At 37.4% G+C, this 20623-nt stretch overlaps 1 protein-coding gene and 1 pseudogene across 7 annotated transcripts in view; both read right to left on the bottom strand.

Annotated features, from left to right (window-relative positions):
* The window catches only part of SYTL5 (synaptotagmin like 5), a 242248-nt gene that overhangs the window by 185346 nt on the left and 36279 nt on the right, over positions 1-20623 (bottom strand). The gene's annotated exons all lie outside the window — the stretch shown is intronic.
* On the bottom strand, positions 8722-9659 carry LOC144338509 (methylsterol monooxygenase 1 pseudogene; annotated as a pseudogene).

The following is a 20623-nucleotide window of genomic DNA, read 5'->3' as shown; positions in this document are numbered from 1 at the left end:
ATGCTGTGGTGCCAAAGGAATATAAATGTAATGTTAAAAAAATTGATCAATAAATTATAATCTCATTTATTATTTATAAAACATTTTTTGCCACATCCTCTCTGATTTTTTAATAACCACATTGTGAGGTATAAAAGAAGGGACCATAACCCTAATTTTACAGATATGAGAAAACTCATTTGCCCTGGATTTCGTATCTCATTAGTGGTAAAAAGATCCAGTGTTCTTTACAGTATGCTGCGAAATATTTCCTGCTATTGATAAGACTTTGTTGCAATGACCTCTAAGAATTTTGGTATCATTAAATAAAGGTTACATAAAGTCGTTCTATTTTTGATAATAATTTTTCTTCATATGGCATGCTGGACTTGAAACTTAGAGACCTGAAATTATGTTCTAATAACCGGTTAACTCACTATAGCTTCATAGTGACACCACCTAAAGATCTTTGCACACAATGTTGCTATATATCCATTTGTGCGTGTGTGTGTGCGTGTGTGTGTGTGTGTATGGTGAGAGATGGGGAGGAAAGTTATAACTATCAGAAATATAATGCAACATAAAACATAATTAAATCAATTTTGCAAATTGTGAAATGTCTATTATGTTTTGATTTATTCCAGCATGGTCCAAGAGTTATAAACTTCTCATCACAACAGAAATTGAAAGCAAAGGTCAATTACAAATGTTATCTCATAGAGAGGTCTACCATTACCATATCAGAATGCCAGGAATAAGTAAAGTTCCCTTCTTGTTCTTGCTTACTTATCTTTAAGACCTTGTATTTGCCTCTAAAGCTGTATGTTTCCTTGAGGGGAGCATCTTGTCCCCATTTATGTGAACTCATCAAAGCATCAACCCTAGATCAATCTGCGTTCTTCATGTCCATATCCAGGACAGCTAGAGAAAAATCACACAGCCCTACAGACTGGGTGAGAAGACAAACTCGTGGTCCACCAATCAGCTAAGCCTAATCACCTGTGTATTCTTTTCCTTATCTTTGGTCAGTTCCTGAAGACAGTGCCCTCAATGACTTTTCAATGCTCTTCTGAAATTACTCAGGCCCTGATGCCCTCCCTCTTAGCCTTGGTTCTCTCAATATACTGCCCTTCCATTAACTTACTGATGTTCACACTTAGCTGTACCTCATCATAGGTTCAGAGGACTAGATGTTCTTTTCTCTTTTCAAATCTACATTCTTTCATTTTTTTTGTCCTTAATCTCATCTCCTCAGACTTGCTCCACGACCTTGTTCCAACAAGCATTCTCTTTTTTCTTTAACTTGAATATCTCAAGTTTCACTGATTCCTTTATCTCAGCCTATAAACAAGTCGAAAAATACATATGCATTGCCCTTCGTGTAATCTACTGTACAATTTGTCTCTTCTTCGTATTTATTATAATACATTTATTAAAATTCTTATCTGTACTTGCTGCGTCCATCCCACCTCTCAGTCACTTCTCAAGTTGCTGTAATCTGACTTTTACCCCGACTGCTCTCTTGCATCTTCACTAATGTGGGAGTCCCAACTCCCTAGCCACAGTGATTAGTACAGGGATGGGCATGTGACTGACACCTGACCAATCAGAGTCTTCCCTCAGGTTTATTTTGTATTTTGAGATAACAAGGAAAAAACTCCTTTTTTTTTCTGGTTTTGGAGCTAACAGAATATGAATCTGGAACTGCCTAAGATCATGATTCTAGCCTCAAAGCATCACTCAGCTTAAAAGAAAAAAAAAAAACAGAGAGTCTGAGGGAAGAAAAGACGGTGTTAAAATTTCTAGCTTTAGTCATACTCAAAGTCAGCTCTGACCCTGAGTGTCCTGATATGATTATTTTATCCATTAAATTCTACTCTTTGGCTTAAGTCAAATTCTTATTTGTTGACCTTTCCTTCTCAAGTTCCTCATCTGTCATCTACTCCAGCATCATCTTCTCACTCTATTATATTCATTTCATCCTGCATATGCTTCTTTTGATGATTTCAACCAGACTCATGCTTTCAAACTTTAAACTATGAACTGATAACTCCCAAGTCTATATCACCAGACCAGTTCTCTCCCCTGAATTTCATACTCAAATGCCAACATTATACTAAATAATTTCACTTTTTTTAATTAATTAATTTATTTTTTAGACCAAGTCTTTCTCTGATGCCAACTTCACTTTGATTACCCAAGGGCAACTCACTCCAGAGTGAATATAAACCCGTTTTCCTGAGGTCAGTCCCAGGACATGTTTACCCTGGTGGTTCTGGAGTAATTATTAATAGCACTCTTTCACGTTCTCTGAAGTGTCCTGGTTTTGAGGATAAAATTCATTGTCACTCTCTCTCAGACTCAATGTTTCCTACACTGAACCCACTATCTTTCTTTCCATATCTCAGTCAGTCAAATTGGAAGCTTAGAGTCATCCTTGACTCTTTCCCCTGAATCTGTCCTCCATGTTATAACAATATCCAGGCCTTGAACACTTCTTGACTCTATCATTTTCTCTCTTTTCCAGCTGCCACTGCTCTGGACTTTTACCATCTTTGAAATAGCCTCTTAACTACCAGTCTTCTTCCTCTCAAATCTATCATCCACAATAACAATAAGGGCGTTGAATTATTGGTCCAAATTCTTCATCCCTCCTAGTGTCCATCCTCCTAGTGTCCTCTTCGGAAATCAATCCCTGGCCCTGTCCTTACCCCAGTTACCATTGCTAATGACATTGAAGTTCCTTCCGCTAGAGATGGAGTCGATTTCCCTACCCTTTGACTTTGGGCTTATCCAGGTGATTAGCTTTGGTCAGTATAACCACAGATGTAACTCAAGTAGGAGTTTGGCAACTTCAGTTCTTGTGCTTTTGACCTTGTCGTGGAAAGAGCATTTCTTGGCTAGCCCATAGGTCTAATAAAGACAACAGTCAGGTCAGCAAAAATTGGACCCTGTCTACCACCTGCAGCCAAGTGCAGACAAACCCAGGGCTAGACAAACCCAAGTGCAGAACATTTAACTCCCAATCAAATAGCAGAAGGGTGAAGAAGAATAAATTATTGTTGTTTTAAGCCAGTAAATTTTGCTGTGCTTTTTAATGGAACAATAGCTTATTGACACAATTCCCCTCTCTATTTTAGTTAGTAATACTGAATTCACCCAAAAGAGAAGCCTAAAGATATCCTTGATTTTCCCTCCTCACCCTAACCTTTACATTCCAACAATTCCTAGATCTTACAAATCTATATTCCAAACATTTCTTAAATCCAAATTCCCCTCTGTATTTCTTTTGCCACTGCTCTGATTCAAACCCTCATATCTTTGATCCTGGATTGCTGCAATAGATTTACCTGGTTTCCTTGTGTCTAGCCCATCCTCCTCAAGAATGTGATCCATGTATCCACCAAAGGACCTTTCTCTAAGGAAATTTGACCATTTCTCCCCATTTCCTCCTCTTTCCTAAAAATTCTTTAATGGGTTTCCATCATCCACAGAATAAAGTCCAACTTCCAAACAAGACTCTCACGGTCTGGCCCTGGCTAACTCTTTAGACTCATCCCTCACCACTCCTGCTTTGCAATTTTTACTACAGCAACACTGCTTGTAGTTTCTCAAAATCTCTCCAGAAAGCAATCCCTGAGCATCGCCTTACCCCAGTTTATGGTTTTCTCCTTCTTGCTCCCCACAATTTGCTGTACATATTTATATGTACTTACCACAGCATAATGACCTATCAATCTATCTCTCCTACTGTCTTTTTGAGGGGAGACTGTCTTACTTGTGCTTTAATTTGAATCCCCCACCCTAGGGCAGAACCTGACATGTATGACATGCTAAATAAATATTTAGTGAGTAAATGAATGAATGACTGATTTTTTTAAAAACTCATAAAACATATTTATACTGTTTATGAAAATGCTTTTGATATTTTCTGTTCCTAATCCCAAATAATATATTTTTTCTTGCTATTAATACATGTGATTCAAAAAATCACCATTGAAATCAATTCACTTATTTACCGAGGATCTTTTAACAGATCTGACGTTAGTAATATGAAAGCAAGATAACGGAGTTTAGCATTTGTTTCCACATAGAAACAGATATTTAGTAAGAATTTAATAGAACAGGGCCTCTTAGTCAGATTGCACTTTTCTTTGGTATATAATAGTGAACTAAACTTTGAAAAAAAATTATTTTACTTTATGGATCCATAACTGTTTTTTATTCCTTGAAAGTCTTTCTGCCCTTCAGATCAGATCAATTTACACATATTCCAATTTCTTCAATGATTATTGCTCTATTCAGGCTCTTCAGTCAATTTCGGTAATTGCTATAAAAGTAAAATTGTATTACATGTTGGACGGATAACATCCATCATGTGCTGCACTGATTAACAATTGAAAAACCTCAGTACACCTTAAAATGAACACATATCAAGTTATGTTTCCAAACATCTTTACACTTACATAGCCTGAAAAGCTCTCAGAAAAAGTACTTATTTAATTTGGTCGAAAATCAATATTTGGTGTATTTTCAATTACTATCTTTTATAAAACTGTTAATGAATAATGTTTTCTGTGACAACCAACTGAATATACATCACACATTAAAGGTGATTTCAACCAATATTAAAGCCACCAAAAAAGCAATACGCTTCTGAGTTTCTTAAATAGGAAAGCATTGCACACTTCTCAGTTATAAACAGAATTCCAAGTACAGGTTCTGAAGACTGAAAGCATATATCAAACCTTAGGAAAAGTAAAAGTAAATAAAGATATTTTCTGCTTTACAGTTATTACTTCTGAAAGGTAGTAATTCACATATAAGCTATCAAATGGTATTTGAAAGTCTTCCTACCTAAAACAGCTCTTCTGAAAATACTTTCAGCAAATAATTATTTCATAAAATATATATGCATAATAGAGCAATATATTTTAGATATACATTTATCAGGTTTCCTCTAAGTGAAAAATACTGTAGGGTAGAGGAACAGTTGCCAACAGAAAGGGTTCCAGAAGCATATATACCGTATCTAAGAGCAAGACGATGTTTAAATACATAATTTACATTTCCTTAAGTAGGAAAAAAGGTGAAAGGCAATGACTCAATCTATTGAGAGAAAATCTTTTAAACTTCCTGAAGTTCCAATTTGATCATGATGGCATTCCCCAAAGATTAAAATAGGTATTGATGAAAGACTTATTAAAATACAGAAAAGCATTGGGAGCGTGAATAGTCCGAAACAACAAAGGAAACAAATCACTCACATTTAAAATTTTTTTGCATGGGCCGGGCGCGGTGGCTCAAGCCTGTAATCCCAGCACTTTGGGAGGCCGAGACGGGCGGATCACGAGGTCAGGAGATCGAGACCATCCTGGCGAACACGGTGAAACCCCGTCTCTACTAAAAAAATACAAAAAACTAGCCGGGCGAGGTGGCGGGCGCCTGTAATCCCAGCTACAAGGGAGGCTGAGGCAGGAGAATGGCGTAAACCCGGGAGGCGGAGCTTGCAGTGAGCTGAGATCCGGCCACAGCACTCCAGCCTGGGCGACAGAGCGAGACTCCGTCTCAAAAAAAAAAAATTTTTTTTGCAACAGATATTCTTTTCTAATGATGTGTACTTTAGACCAGTCAAGAAATTGATTTCCATGTCCTAAGCATTCAAACCACTGTCTATGTGACAGGAGAGATCTAGAGTGGAATTAATAATTTGTCATGGTTCACATGCAATTAAACAGCATATAATTACAAATTAAACACTACATTTCTTTTTTTAATGTTGTACCCAGGATCAACTGAGCACCCAGGTGCAACTAAAAGGGCAAAACGTGTACTCTACATTTCCTTTTATTTCCCCTAACAAGTGTATATTTTCCCTTTTTGTCTTCCTTGGTGCCGAATAAGCTTCCCTCATTATGGTGAACATTATTTATTTTTCCTTTTTTCATGTTCTACCCTCCAACCACAATCAAAATGTACCTGTTCTTCTCAGATCTTGTGAGGTGTAAGAAATTAAGCTGATTAAGGTGGAAGCACTAATGGCGTGATAGCTTACTCTTTCCAGATTTAATCAATGAGGAATGCTTTGAGCAGCAAGCAATAGCAATATCAATAACAACAACAATAATAAACAAACTACAATGATATAAACCATTGGAGGTACCTCAATGTCAGGTTGGTTTGGTGGCACACCCATGTCATGAAGGACATAGGCTTTTTCTACTGTTATGTTTGACCATACTTAGCATATGGGATTTTGTTCTTTGAATGGTTGCTTCATAGTTTCAAGATGCTTTTCCTAGCTCCAAACATCACAATAACAAAGTAACATTTAAAGGCAGGAATTCATAGAAATTAGACTGAGACAAGTCATTTACGTACTTTGTTCCTTTTATTAGGAAGTACAAACTTTCCATGAAGCCCCATAATAACTTCCCTTATATCTCATTGGCAAGGGAGAATAGGAAAGTGAGTCTCAGGCTTTTTCAGCCTCCATGGTAGAGGTGGATGAGAGAAGAAAGGGGTTGGAAATGATTTTTAGATTCCAATGTGAATGCCTGCCATATCAGATAACATGCTTGAAATTGCATAGGAACCTTTAGAGTTTACATACAGAAAAGAAATAGCAACAAATTGAGGCTCAGTTTGTTTTAAAATCTCTGCCCGCTAGATATCTGTATTTCTATGTTCATTGTAGCATTATTCACAATAGCCAACCTAAGTGTCTGTCAATGGATGAATGAATTTTAAAAATGTGGTACATATACAAAATGGAATACTATTCCGCCGTAAAAAAGAAGGAAATCCTATCATTTGTGACAATATGGAGGTACCTGGAGAACATTATGTTAAGTGACATAAGCCAGGCCTAGAAAGGCAAACATCCATGATCTCACTTATATGTGGAATCTAAAAAAGTTGAATGTAGAAAGTAGCGTGGTAGTTATCAGAGGCTGAGGTGGGAGGTGGTGGCAGATGGGGAAAGTGGAAATGTATACATATATCAAATCATCAAGTTGTATACTTTAAATATATATAAAAATATATGTAAATATATAAATTCTAACCATGATCCATACTTCAATAAAGTTGCAAAAAATAATTTAAGCAAAAACTATGTAAATGATTTTATAATACAATATATAATTTTATAACATATTATATAATATTCCTTAAAATAATATATACTTTTTTATTTTTAAAAATAAAACATAAAACTAATGCTTAGAAAATCAATTCCAGTGATGCTTTTGGACTTCAAATTCTAGAAAAACTAATATTCCTAGTAAATAAAAGCAGCTTATGTTATACCTTTCATTGTCATTAACCTTTACTACTCTGTTATATGAGGTTCCCTGTCATTATTGTCCATTAGACTGCTTGGTAATAGGATAAACTTGGGAGAAATTATGCAGGATCTAAATGAAATAAGTGTAAGAAGATAAGAAAAAAAGATTCTGACAATTCCGAAGCCTCCTGGAGTAGAATTTGCCCACTTACGAAATATTCTCATACTGAAAAAAAATGTGGCTATGGAGAAGATTTGGAACTCTGTGTATTTGGGCTTAAAGTGACTGAGTCATTTGGTACTTTGGTTTAGTTTGGAAATGTATAAAAGCATCAGGAAAAGAAATATGAAATGGAGTTGGGGGGCACAGGAGAAAATGTTTTCAGATTAAGATGTTAACAAATAATCAAACAGTTCATCTTATCTAATCTCACAAAAATCCTTCAAGGTGGCTATTACTAATCTCACTTAATGTGAGGAAACTGAATACAGAAAAAAATAACCAGCTTAGCCAAACTTCCAAAGTGGGAAAATTAGGATCTACATCAAAGTCTGTCTGCCAAATCTATGCAGTTTCTATTTCTTCTATCCAACAGAGAAAGAGAGATCAGAACACATGCCCAAAAAGATGTAAATCTTAGCTGAAATGATATCAGTTTTCTGATGGTGTATTAGTCCATTTTCACACTGCTATAAAGAAGTACCTGAGACTGGGTAATTTATAAAGGAAAGAGGTTTACATTACTCACAGTTCTGCATGGCTGGGGGGCATCAGGAAACTTACAATCATGGCAGAGGATGAAGGGGAAGCAAGGCATGTCTTACATGGTGGCGGGAGAGAAAGAGAGCAAAGAAAGCCACATCCTTTTAAACCATCAGTTCTTGTGAGAACTCACTCACCATCATGAGAACAGCATGGGGGAACTTCCCCCATGATCCAATCACCTCCCACCAGGTCCCTCCCCCAACACAGGGGGATTACAATTTGAGGTGAGATTTTGGTACGGACACAGAGCCAAATCGTATCAGATGGAAATAGGAAATGTCTTATGATGCACAGGAATGTTCACAAAGCAATCACTGAATGAAACTGATTGACCAGAGATTATCAAGAAAAAGGTAAGCCTTATAATATGAAGACAGCCAATTTGGCCCCTCAGAAGTGAGGGAGAAATAAGGGACAGTGAATGAAAGAGGAAAGTTTAAGGAGAGGAGGAAATGAGGGAGAGAGGAAAGTGGGGCAAGAGAGAAAGGCAGTGAGGTGATGAACAGGGGCCTAGTTTTGCAGGAAATACTTATTATCTGTGTATTTCTACATATACATAATTTGTGTGTAAAGTAGAAAAAGTCTCCACTAGGAAGATAACTAAAGGTTATTAATATTCCTTTTATCACTCAGCAACCAAAGCCACATGCTTATTTCTGCTCCCCAGAAGCAATGTTAGCTACTAGTTTCAATTCAGGAAAATGTATATCTTCAGAAAGGTTTTTATGAGATATTTATTCAGCTTTTTCTCAAACTTCTTCATATTTTCACTATAAACGTTAAACTGAAAGTGTGTTCTAAAAATTCTATTCCACCATGAAAATGTAGAAGCATACTTTCTGATGAAGTTTATGTGGTGTAAATCATGATGCTGAGAACCAGCATAGAAAAGGATGAGATTTAAAGGTTTGAGAGGAATATCATAACCACGATGGGCATCAATAGTTTCTATCAAATAAATTGTCACCCATGTCCAAAGAAGAATTAATTACAGGATCACACAAAAGCGTGATTCCAACGAAAAATCCAGTTCCAAGAATTAGAATTTCCAAAGGATGTGCATATTCAGCTTCTATTCCAAATGGAACTTCAAACTTCTGATGAATTTTATGAATCTATTTACATACTCTTTTTGTGGTACAAGAATCTATGCAGGCTTAGAAATAGTGCCAAGTAATATCAAAGACTGTAGTATAGCCAAAGCACCTTGCCAAAAGCATATACCATTTTGTCATTCTTTTTCAATCATAAATAATATTGAAATACTCTGTAAAATGATAAGTTCCACAAATAAAAGCAACTGGATATAAAAGTGATTAAAGAGAAGTACTGTAAAGCATTTCCATTGGTTTTCCCATGTCTCTGGTTTATATTTTTCAATGTTGTTCTTTTTAATGCAAGGTATAAATTGAAATAGAAATCCAAGCAAAAAGAACAAGAAATAAAAGCTTTCATGAATGATAGCAGATCCCCATGTTGCAATCTAGAACATTGTATAATTATTAACATATAATTCCAAGCATTTTAAAATGGTTCTTGCAGAGGACTCTCAGGTAAAAGTGAATCTACATACTCCACAGTTACAAATGCTGAACTAAAGATGTTGGCACTTTCATTTGTTGCCATTTCTCAAATCTTTGCAGATAGCCTTCTAATTCTGGATGGTCATAAGGTGACTGTAGCCATGATTTTTGATGCTTCTGATTTTGTCATTCCACCTGTTTTAGCCAACTCTCATTTACTATGAGTAAATCATACCTAATAAATTTCTAAAACTCAAACTGACTTCTAATAACGGACTTGCTGATGTGAACTCAGGAAGTACAAATTCATTTACTGTTAAGATTAAGTAAACATACCACAACAAGATGCAGACGGGAGTTTAAGGAGCAATTTGAAGACACGCTCTAAGTTCATTGAGTCTTCAGTGAGCCACCTACAGTAGAGATCAGGTTTATTGGAAGGTGCCAGGACAGTGCCACCCTTATCATCAACCAACACCATCCTGCTTTCCCATAAAGACTGGAGAACTGTGCAGAAGGTGGAAAAGTCACCAGTCTTCTAGGGGGTGTTCATGGAGACTGATAATTCCCTCCCTTCCCACTGAGGAGAAAATAATTTTCTGAAATAAAATGATTATTTCCAGGAATACAAAGTAAGATGAGAGTCATGGAATCTAAGATGTCATAAAGTTAGTATAAAATCTTTGGGAAAGGGGTGTTGACACAGTTGGGGGATAGTTAACTGACAAAAATAAAACCACATCATATTTATCTTCTTACTGAATTAAAAACCCTCAACAAACTTGCTTCATGAAAGCTAAAAAGGTAAATTCTAAAATCATACAATTCACGGTTATCTCAATTTATAATTCTTATAAAAATAGAATTACTGTACCTATTCCTCTGCTTCGCTTCAGATTGTATTCTCAAGAACACAGTACACTGTACTGAAACAATAACATATATGTAGTTAAGAGTAGTTGCAGAATGCAAAAGCTTTGCTTTGAAATCAGTCTACCACCTATTTAATTATTAGTATAGGAAGTTGTACCAGCATTGGAAGTTAGTTTAATTTGGGTTCCCCCCAAAAGTGGACCCTGAGGCAAGGAATTGGAGGCAGATAAGTATTTATGAGGTAATCCCAGGATGCAAAAGGGAGAGACAGAGAAAGTGAAATGGAGAAAGGAAGAAAGAAAATCAAATGTATGCTACTTCTGTAGAAAAATGAGACTCAGTCTCCTTGAGGATACTGTGAAGAACTGCACAGAATACCCTTCAAAATCAAACCATCAGAGGTAGGAGTGGCTGGGGCATTAATCTACCTACTCCTACTCACCGTTGGCTAAGGATTGCCTCTGGAGGTGTTAACTTACTTTCAGTTGTGCCTGCATTCATGGAATGACCCTCCATTTTTTGCCCCACTGCCCACTTGGCATGGGTCTCTGGCAAGTGCAGGGGACTCATCTCCACGAGTGAATGGAAATCAAGTTCCCAAGGGGTTGGGGCAGTCTTGTGGTATGTCACAAATTCCTGCTATAGAGGTTTAAGTGATTTCTGCCTTCTTCATGGAATCACCTGCTAATGTAATAGATTTCTTTAAGTATAGTATCAATTCCACAGGCATTTTAAGATACAAAACATACTCATCAGTTATTGCCAAATGTCAAATCTCAATCAAAATGACCCCCAGACTCTTTTCCCAGAAAAAAAAATATTTTTCAACAGGTACATCATTTCCAAAATAGACCAGACCTGTGACAGACTTTTAAATATTAGGAATACATAGGATGGTGAGTAAGATTTGGTTATAGCTTAGCCTAGGGCCATAAACAACCCATAAATAGACACGAAACGACTGTGCTCCAAAATTCCTCAGCTATGTCAGGCCATGGGAAGTTCCTTTCTCAGGCTTCCACCTGAGAGGCTTCTGCTCGACATATGAGGAGCATTTATATTAAACTGAATTTTGATAAAAAGCTCCAGAAAAGCAGGGAACAATTGTTTATGAAAACCATCTAGATTAGTGTTTTCAGAACTGTGCCCATGAGGCCATGGAAGAGAAAAAAATAAAGGGGTGGGTCTGGACTCCTCCCTTGCTTCAACAGGAGCCATGGTGAATTTTTGTTTGTTATGTGTAGGCTTATGCTTCAGCTTGAAAAACACAGAACAAACTCTTCGATTTACAAATGAAACACAGGCTGGGAGCCATTAAGTGGCTTGTAAAAGACCACACTGCCAGACAGAAGCAGAGCTAGAACGAGGAATCTGACTTCCAAGTAACAAAGACTCTCTCCTTTAACCTAGTTCTCACCTTGGACTTCCCTCTTTGTCCCTGTAGAATCAAGTATAAGCAAGAATGGGGCTAAGTTACTTTACTGAAAATCCCCCACACTTTGTATCATCAAATTTCTCATCCCCCATCGTCGATATCAAATCACCCTGGCCAGCCTTCAGCAGGAATTATGTTGAGTTGGTCTAGTAAGAGTCACCCTTACCCTGAGGTTTCCTTTTAGTAATTTTCCACCCACTGATCCTCACCCTGCTCCTTGGCTGTAAATCCCCACTTGTCCTCATTGGAGTTCAGCCCAATATCCTTCCCCCATTTCAAGACCTCATTGCAGTGGTTCCTCTACCTACAGCGATAGTCTCCCCAAATAAAGCCTTCATTACCATCTTTAGCAAGAGTCCTTGAACATTTTCTTCTTTAACGTAAGCCAGCAATGCACTTCCTAATTCACCTTAGTTTTCCTTTCCAGACCTGTGTCAATTCACAAAAATACTCTCAGCAGTAAGCCTCCCTATTGTCTTCCCTTCAACAAATGTAGGGGATATTTAAAATGGTACTTAAAACAATACTGACTATAGTCACTTCATCCTCTCTAGGGGAATGATTCAAATCTTCTCTGAGGTAGATAGCTCTTTTGTTTATAACAATACTTTGATGATGGGCCTTGACTGACTTGTTCATAGAGAAATGTGAGGACCCTTGCTCAAAGTTTAAATGAATGAAAGCCAAATTACACCATGAAACAGAGTAAGAGAGACTAAGGTGGCCGGGAGGGAGGCCAGCAAGAAGGGAAGATGGGATGAAAGCAGGGGAGAGAAAGACGAAGAGGCAAAGATATAAGCAATATGGAGGCCTGAGGAGAAATTCTCTGTGATTGGGCATAGCTAAAGAACTGAGAACATGGTGGCATGATATTCTGTTGTAAGTTTGTGGTACTGGGCTGGGTTGTCACCATTTTTTCCCTTCTCTGTTATTTCCAGGATTTAGAAATCGGCCACACACAAAAGCCATATGTTAGTTTTATTTGAAAAAAGGAATAAAGTGAAGCACAGCAATGGGGAAGAGGATAGGAGAGCCCAGAACAGATAGAGAAGACGTGGAATTAAACAGATGCACTGCTGTTTAAGAGCTTAGCAGAGAATGGTGCTGTACCATAAACCAGCCCAGGACGACGTAAGCCATCTCTGGGGAGTTCTGAGAGATAAGGGGGTGGAGGGCAAGGATAAGTGCCATTTGATTTGAACATCCTCCCACTAACTCTTTTCATCAGTCAAAGTCATTTCCTGCCCATAATGCATTAAAGAACTATGACACAAGAATAGGACACAGTGTGTGAAAATTGCTCCAACTTTCAGGTTCTTGTCAGGAGAAGCAGCATGTAATACTTGACATGACTCATTTAGGTAGGAGATGACAGCAGGTAAAATTAACAGGAATCTGAAGTGATGTGTTATTTCCCTTAAAGAAATATATGATCAGAAATGAAAAAAAAATGCCATAAAATTCACATATGTACTTTATTTAAAATGTTGACATACAGGAAAAATGTACTAATGAAAGAATTTGTGCTTATGTTTATGAAAGGCCTATTATTATAAATATTATTTGTAGAATAAAACTCATTAACCCATTTAGATTCACAAATAATGCAATCGAATTTTTTTGAATTATTAGAAAATGTATACCACTAATGACTTTCAATGGTAATTTAGGCCTACCAAAACGGTTAACTTTGACAGAAAGAAAATCAAAATCACAGTGAGGGAAAGGCTAAGATAAAATATAAATGAAAAGTTTTTTTTTCCCTACAGGTTATTTCAAGTAACTGACTTCCATGGGTAGGAGGCATAACTAAAAATAGATTTTAGAAAATTATTCTACGAAAAGAACATGTGATCAAATCCTAAAATGCTTCAGTCCTTGATGTGGCTCAATGTCTTTAGTACAGTGGTTCTCACAGTGTAGTCCCTGGCCAGCAGGATAAGCATCACATGGGAACTTGCTGGAAATGCAAAGTCACATCTTAGAGAATCATCATTTGACAGTCAACGAGGTTGGGATGTTTTTATCCATCAACTTCCCGTCAGTCATTGGTTAAAGGCTACTTCTGGGGACCTTATCCTAGACAGAAGGAGAGCTTGCCTCTTTGACCACAGGGGAAAAAAAGCTCTCAGACAGAGAGTAACCATAGCAGGTTTTTGTAGCAAGCAGCCTTTTGCATGTCCAGGTGAACATCGAAGGGATATGGTAGGGCACCAGCAGCCTCTGCTACGGTCTCTGAACTTCATATGAGAAAGATCTAGGTTTTATTACCTCAATCATCATTATTGTGTTAATATCAATGATGAATTACACAGTCAGAAAGGGGGAAGGGGTCTCAGGAAATACACTCCAAAACTGTAATCAGCCACTTTACATTTCTTTCTGGGATTGTCCCTGCACAAGCTGAATGTGGTGGGGAACTGGTCCCAGATATGGCTGTGCAATGAATCCAGTATGCATGACTTTCTGGCGGGGAATCCCTGAAGTTAATGCATTTTACTTGTCCATATGATACTTATATTTAATAATCCAGTGATTCTAAATCTCTATTTAAATGTCATTGCAGGGCATGATATATTGTATGCCTGATTTAAAACAAACAGAAACTCCAACTGATTCAGTCAACAAATTCATCTAATTCTACTACTGATTCATAGTAACCACATAAATTGCCAGCAGGAACAGGAAAATCCCTCTATAGTAAGCCCTAGTTAGGCAACATCCTTCCCTAAAGCTTATTTCCAGAAATAGTCATGAAGAGTGAATACAACTGCCTCCAAGAATGTTTTCTTTTACTGGACTCTGTCATTTACCCTCTACTGGGTTCTAATCAGGTTTTCCAAATAAGTCTCCTGGAATATCCCATTGCAGCGTATTAGATAAGTGACCCCAGAGTCAACATAAAATTTAATCAGAAGACAGTAAAATAAACACAGTGGTCATATTTATTTATTACTGACTTCCAATAAATCTCCCAGGCCCAGTTCATACACCTAGATTGATTTTCATGCAAAAGATAACATCCTTGCACAAATTATATACATATATACATACACATATATACATACGTATATATACACACACATATATACACATATACACACACACACATATATACATATATATACACACACATACATATACACCTATCCCTAACTGAAAATATTTGTTTCTATACTAAACATGTCTACCTAGTAAAAGAGACAGAACCAATGAGGGAAACGAGATCACTGGGAACCCTTGATTTTAATGGTCACCTTGATATTAATGATCCAGTGGCTAAATTCAGCATATAGGAGTGTTTTGTTTGTCTTGTCTATTATGTTTCATTTGTATGAAAAAAGAATAAGCATTTATATATGGGGGAATTCAAATAAAATAATCCATGTTTCCGCTTCCTCTTTCAAGAATCAGTATCAGGCAACAGTGGTCTCAGAATCTGTGTGGCAACAAGAGGCAGAGGTTGGAGAATGGCTGTCTCCTTAAGATAGGGCAGACAAAGCCAGGCGCAGTGGTTCACACCTATAATCCCAGCATTTTGGAAGGCTGAGGCGGGCGGATCACCTGAGGTCAAGAGTTTGAGACCAGCCTGGCCAACATGGTGAAACCTCATCTCTACTAAAAATACAAAAAAAAATTAGCTGGATATGGAGGCGCACACCTGTAGTCCCAGCTACTCGAGGAGGCTCAGGCAGGAGAATCGCTTGAACCTGGGAGGCGGAGATTGCAGTGAGTCAAGATCATGCCACAGCACTCCAGCCTGGGCAACAGAGGGAGACTCCATCTCAAAACAAAACAAGACAAAAAGATAGGGCAGACACACCCAATTTATCATAGTTACCACTGTTTCCTTATTGTCTACCTGCCTTGCCTCTAGGGGTATTGAGTTCGTAACCCATTGTAAATAGAATTTTATACACAGTTTTGGAAATGTAGTGCATCTTACCTTTTACACAGATGCCTCAGATGTAGGAAATTTTCATTTGGAATACAAGCTTCTGTGTGTTGACTAATTGCATTACTGTGTATAATTGATGGCGCTCAGCCAGTGCACCTAGGATGACAATGAATAGCACATAAAATATTCTAAGACAGCCTTTCCATTTCCTGTTGTAATTATTAGCAATATTCTCTAGGTCTCATCTTAAGCTAGGCCCTGCCCCTGCCCTATACAGGTCTTCCTCTAGATAATTTCTGTGCAGCACCAGCACAGCAAAGGAAGGATAAAGATGAAGCTAAAACATAAAAAGAAGTTAAGCCTATGTATACATTTGTGACTAGGAGAATAACCTGCTTGTAAGGAAACTGATCTTCTTCTTGTGGAATGGGTTATCTTTCTTTCTTTTTTTTTTTTTCTTTTTTTTTTAGAAAGAGTTTTGCTTGTTGCCCAGGCTGGAGTGCAATGGCTTGATCTCAGCTCACCACAACCTCTGCCTCCCAAGTTCAAGCGATTCTCCTGCCTCATTCTCCTAAATAGCTGAGATTACAGGCACCTGCCACCACGCCTGGCTAGTTTTTTGGGTATTTTTAGTAGACATGTGGTTTCTCCATGTTGGTCAGTCTAGTCTCGAACTCCCGACCTCAGGTGATCTGCCCGTCTCTGCCTCCCAAAGTACTGGGATTACAGCTGTGAGCCACCGTGCCTGGCCATCTTTCAAACGATCTCAACAAGTTTGTTTCAAAAATGTTTGTATTAATGCAGGCTCATTTGAATAGGTGCAGTACCTAGTAAATGAACTGTTTGAAAGTTGAACCCTTCATTTGGATGAGAGGACAATTGCCAAAAGGTCTGTCTTAGTATTTCACAGTAACTAATCATATCTAACCTTTGAAAATTTCCAAGCTTAGCTGATAAAAGGGAAAAAGCTCAAGTGAGGGTTATGCTCAGTCTAAAGCATTTTGGCATTACAATGGAATAGGAATATATATTTAAAACAGGGGCAAGGGAGGAGGCCAAAGAGGGAAGGAAGGAGGAAAGGAGTGATGGGGGAGAGAGAGAAAGAGAGACAGAGAGAGAGAATATGACAAAATGACACAATGAATGGCAGAGATGGAAAATTCTTATTTTGTGGGTTAAGGATCAACCTCAGCTCTTTGTATCTTTAAGTTTCTTTTCCATTCAAACCAAAGTTTTAAAGCATGTGACTTTATGAACAACGGGGATATAGTATAAAGAAATTGAAAACTCAATGCAAATAAGCATTTGCTTAAGCATTTTAAAGTCAGTCATGAGTTGATTCATGTCAAGGTGCAAGATTAGGCTGCCACTATTAGAGAGATGCAGCATCTGAGAGCAGAAAGATTTTCTACTTTGGTGGGGCTGCAGAATGATTAACAATTTGATAGTTATCACCAGTGTCTGACACAGGGTTATTTTCAATGAGGGAAGATTGAACAATAAAGGACAACCAAAGGTAAGTTTCTCTATTCATTTTCTGAAAAGATTTCCAAAACTGTACGTTCCAAAAATCTCCCTGGACAAGCCCTTTAAGTTCTACAGGCTCAGTGAAAATACATCTTATCATTATCTGCTGCAGTAAAAATAAAGTTGAAATTGTGCCCATATATCATGTATTCATTTCTCACATATTCCCCCCAATCATTTGTGTAAGAATATCGTCTTAGTTCATATATCCCCCAACCAGGATTACAGCCCAACCCCCTTCCATAATGAAACATAATGTTTTGAAGCGATAATAAAACCCATATCACATATGCAACAATCATTAAATCCATAGACTTTCCGTCTGTATTGGGGAAATCACTGAATTTGCAATGCCTATCGCTTGTCATAGACATCTTCACATTTGCTTTATATACAACATCTGTGTAGCTCACTCATGTGATCATGGGAAGAAGAAAGATAAGAATTAACGGGGGTTCCACATTGGTACTCTGTTGATCCATTGTATTGATTTGCCATGGATGTGTAACAAATTACCATAAACTGAGCAGTTTATAAGAATACTCGTTTAGTACCTCACAGTTGTGTAGGCCATAATTCCGGGTGGACGTGGCTAGATTTTCTGCTCTGAGTTTCAAAAGATTGAAACCAAGGTGCTGGCTGGGCTGAGCTCTTTTCAAGAGGCTATGGGGGAGAATCTGCTTCAACCGAAAGTCCATTTAAGTTGTTGGCAGCATTCATTTTCTTGCAGTTGTAGGACTGAAGTCCTCCTTCCTTTTCTAGCTGGCAGCTGACAGCCTCCCTCAGCTTGTAGAGGCCATCCACGGTTTTCATGTGGTCCCCTTCATCTTCAAAGCTAGGAATGGTCGTGAATCAAAGCCTTCTTGTGTTTTGAATGTCTCTGACATTCCCGTCTGCCCTCTTCTGCCACCAGTTGGAGAAAATTCTCTACTTTAAGGGCCCATGTGTTTAGATTAGGCTACTTGATACCCTGATAGCTTACCTTTACAACTGTGTTATCAAGTAACACAGTTGTAACAAGACTCAATCACAAATTTCATACCCAATTACATTCACAGGTCCTGGGGATTGGGACCTGGAATCATGGGGAGAATGTCTAGAAAATGTACCTACCACACCTATCAACGTACTTTTTTTTTTTTTTTTTTTGAGACAGAGTCTTGCTCTGTTGCCCAGGCTGGAGTGCAGTGGCATGATCTCGGCTCACTGCAACCTCCCCCTTCTGGATTCAAGCAATTCTCCTGCCTCAGCCTCCCAAGTACCTGAGATTACAGTCACTCACCACCACGCCCAGCTAATTTTTGTATTTTTTTTTTTCTTAGTAGAGACGAGGTTTCACCATGTTGGTCAGGCTGGTCTTGAACTCCCGACCTCAGGTGATCTGCTCTCCTCTGCCTCCCAAAGTGTTGGGATTACAGGCGTGAGCCACTGCACCTAGCCCATTTTGATATATGCTGTCCCCTTGTGGGAACAATTTATAAGTATGACATGGACTATATCAACTGTTGGGTGAATAACAACATTCTAAATGTTCAGTGAAGGAAGCCTCAGCTTCCTGGTTCACCACAAGAATTTGCCTCTAGAACTTGGAGGTGAGTAAATCACCTACAGTCCTCAACAGCTGGCTATCAATACATCACATCTAGACCTCTAGGGGAAGGCAGGCTTATATATAAAAGATGAAAAACCTAAACAACAGGATGCTTTCTTTTTAAAATTATATGAGCTGTATCATATGAACTCTGCACTGCCTCAACCTTTGGATGCTAATGTGAAGTCTTAATAAATGATCTTAAGATTTGAGGGATAATCAGTCCATTAATTTCTATAACAGATATCTAAATGAGAGTTACTAGAACAAGATAATGTGAACACTAAACATAGTGTTATTTTTCTAGTGCATGTGGCAGATTATATTTTCTAAAGATGACCACAACAATAACTCCCATCACGTACGCTTTTCTGTCAATTTTTGCTTCATGTGTTTTGACATTCTCTTCTTGGGTGCATATATGTTTATAATTTTCACATCTTCTAGTTGGATTGACAGTTATATTATAAAATGTATTCTTTTATCTCTAGCAACAATTTTGTCTTAAAGTCTATTTTGTCTGATATTAGAATAGCCTCTCCAGCTCTCTTTTGATTACTATTTGCATGGTATATCTTTTTCCATTCTTTAACTTTCGACATATTTGTAACTTTGAATCCAAAGTATGTCTCTTGTGGCCAGAATATAGTTGTATCATTTTTTAAAATCCATTATGCTGTTTAATTCACTTATATTTAATGCTATTACTGGTCAAGCAGGATTTGTATCTGCCATTTTGAAATTTATTTTTCATATGCCTTATGCCTTTTTGTTCTTCTAGTCATCCATTATTGCCTTATTTTGTGTTAAAAAGATACTTTCTGGTGTACCATTTAATTCTCTTGTCATTACTTTTACTGTATTATTTTAAGTTATTTTCTTAGTAGTTACCCTAGCAATGACAATTAACAGCTTGACTTAAAACAAACTAGTTTGGATTAATGCCAATTTAATTACAACAGAATACAAAAAAACATTGCTCCAATTTATCTCCATTCTATGCACCCTTATTTGTGTAGATATTGTCATAAAAATTAAAGCTTTAAACATTGCATGCCCATCAATACAGACTTATAAAATTATTGCCTTATGAAATTGCCTTTTAAATCAAAGAGGAGAAAAAAATAGTTTAAAAAATAAATTTATGCTGTAGTTTATATATATTTAACTATATAGTTATCTTTATCTGGGTTCTTTATTTCTTTACATGGTTTTGAGTAACAGTTTGGTGTCCTTTCATTTTAGCCTGAAAGACTGTCTAATTTTTCCTGTTGGACAGGTCTACTAGTGACAAATTCTCTCTATTTTTATTTATCTGGAATGCCTTAAATTCTCCTTCATTTTTGAATGATAGTTTTGATAGATATAGAAGTCTTAGCGTCTTAGTTGACAGTCTCTTTCTTTTAGCACTTCAAATATATCAACACTCTGCCTTCTGTCCTCCATGGTTTCTGATAAGAAACCTGCTGGTAATCTTATTGGAGATTCCTGATCTGTGATAGTATTGCTGCTTTCAAAGTTTCTCTTCATGTTGACAGTCTGATTATTATTTGTCTAAATGTGGATCTCTTTGAGTTTATCCAACTTGGAATTCATAGGGATTCTCAAATGTGTAGATTCATATCTTTTATTGAATTTGTGAAGTTTTTGGCCATTTTATTTTGAAGTATTCGGCCAGGTACAATGGCTCACGCCTGTAATCCCAGCACTTAGGGAGGCCAAGGCAGGCGGATCACTTGAGGT

This window comes from Macaca mulatta, chromosome X (genome assembly GCF_049350105.2).
Source record: "Macaca mulatta isolate MMU2019108-1 chromosome X, T2T-MMU8v2.0, whole genome shotgun sequence".
In the NCBI taxonomy this organism is placed as follows: domain Eukaryota; kingdom Metazoa; phylum Chordata; class Mammalia; order Primates; family Cercopithecidae; genus Macaca; species Macaca mulatta.
The sequence above is the reverse complement of the archived record's forward strand: the minus strand, read 5'-3'. Positions and strand labels throughout refer to the sequence as shown.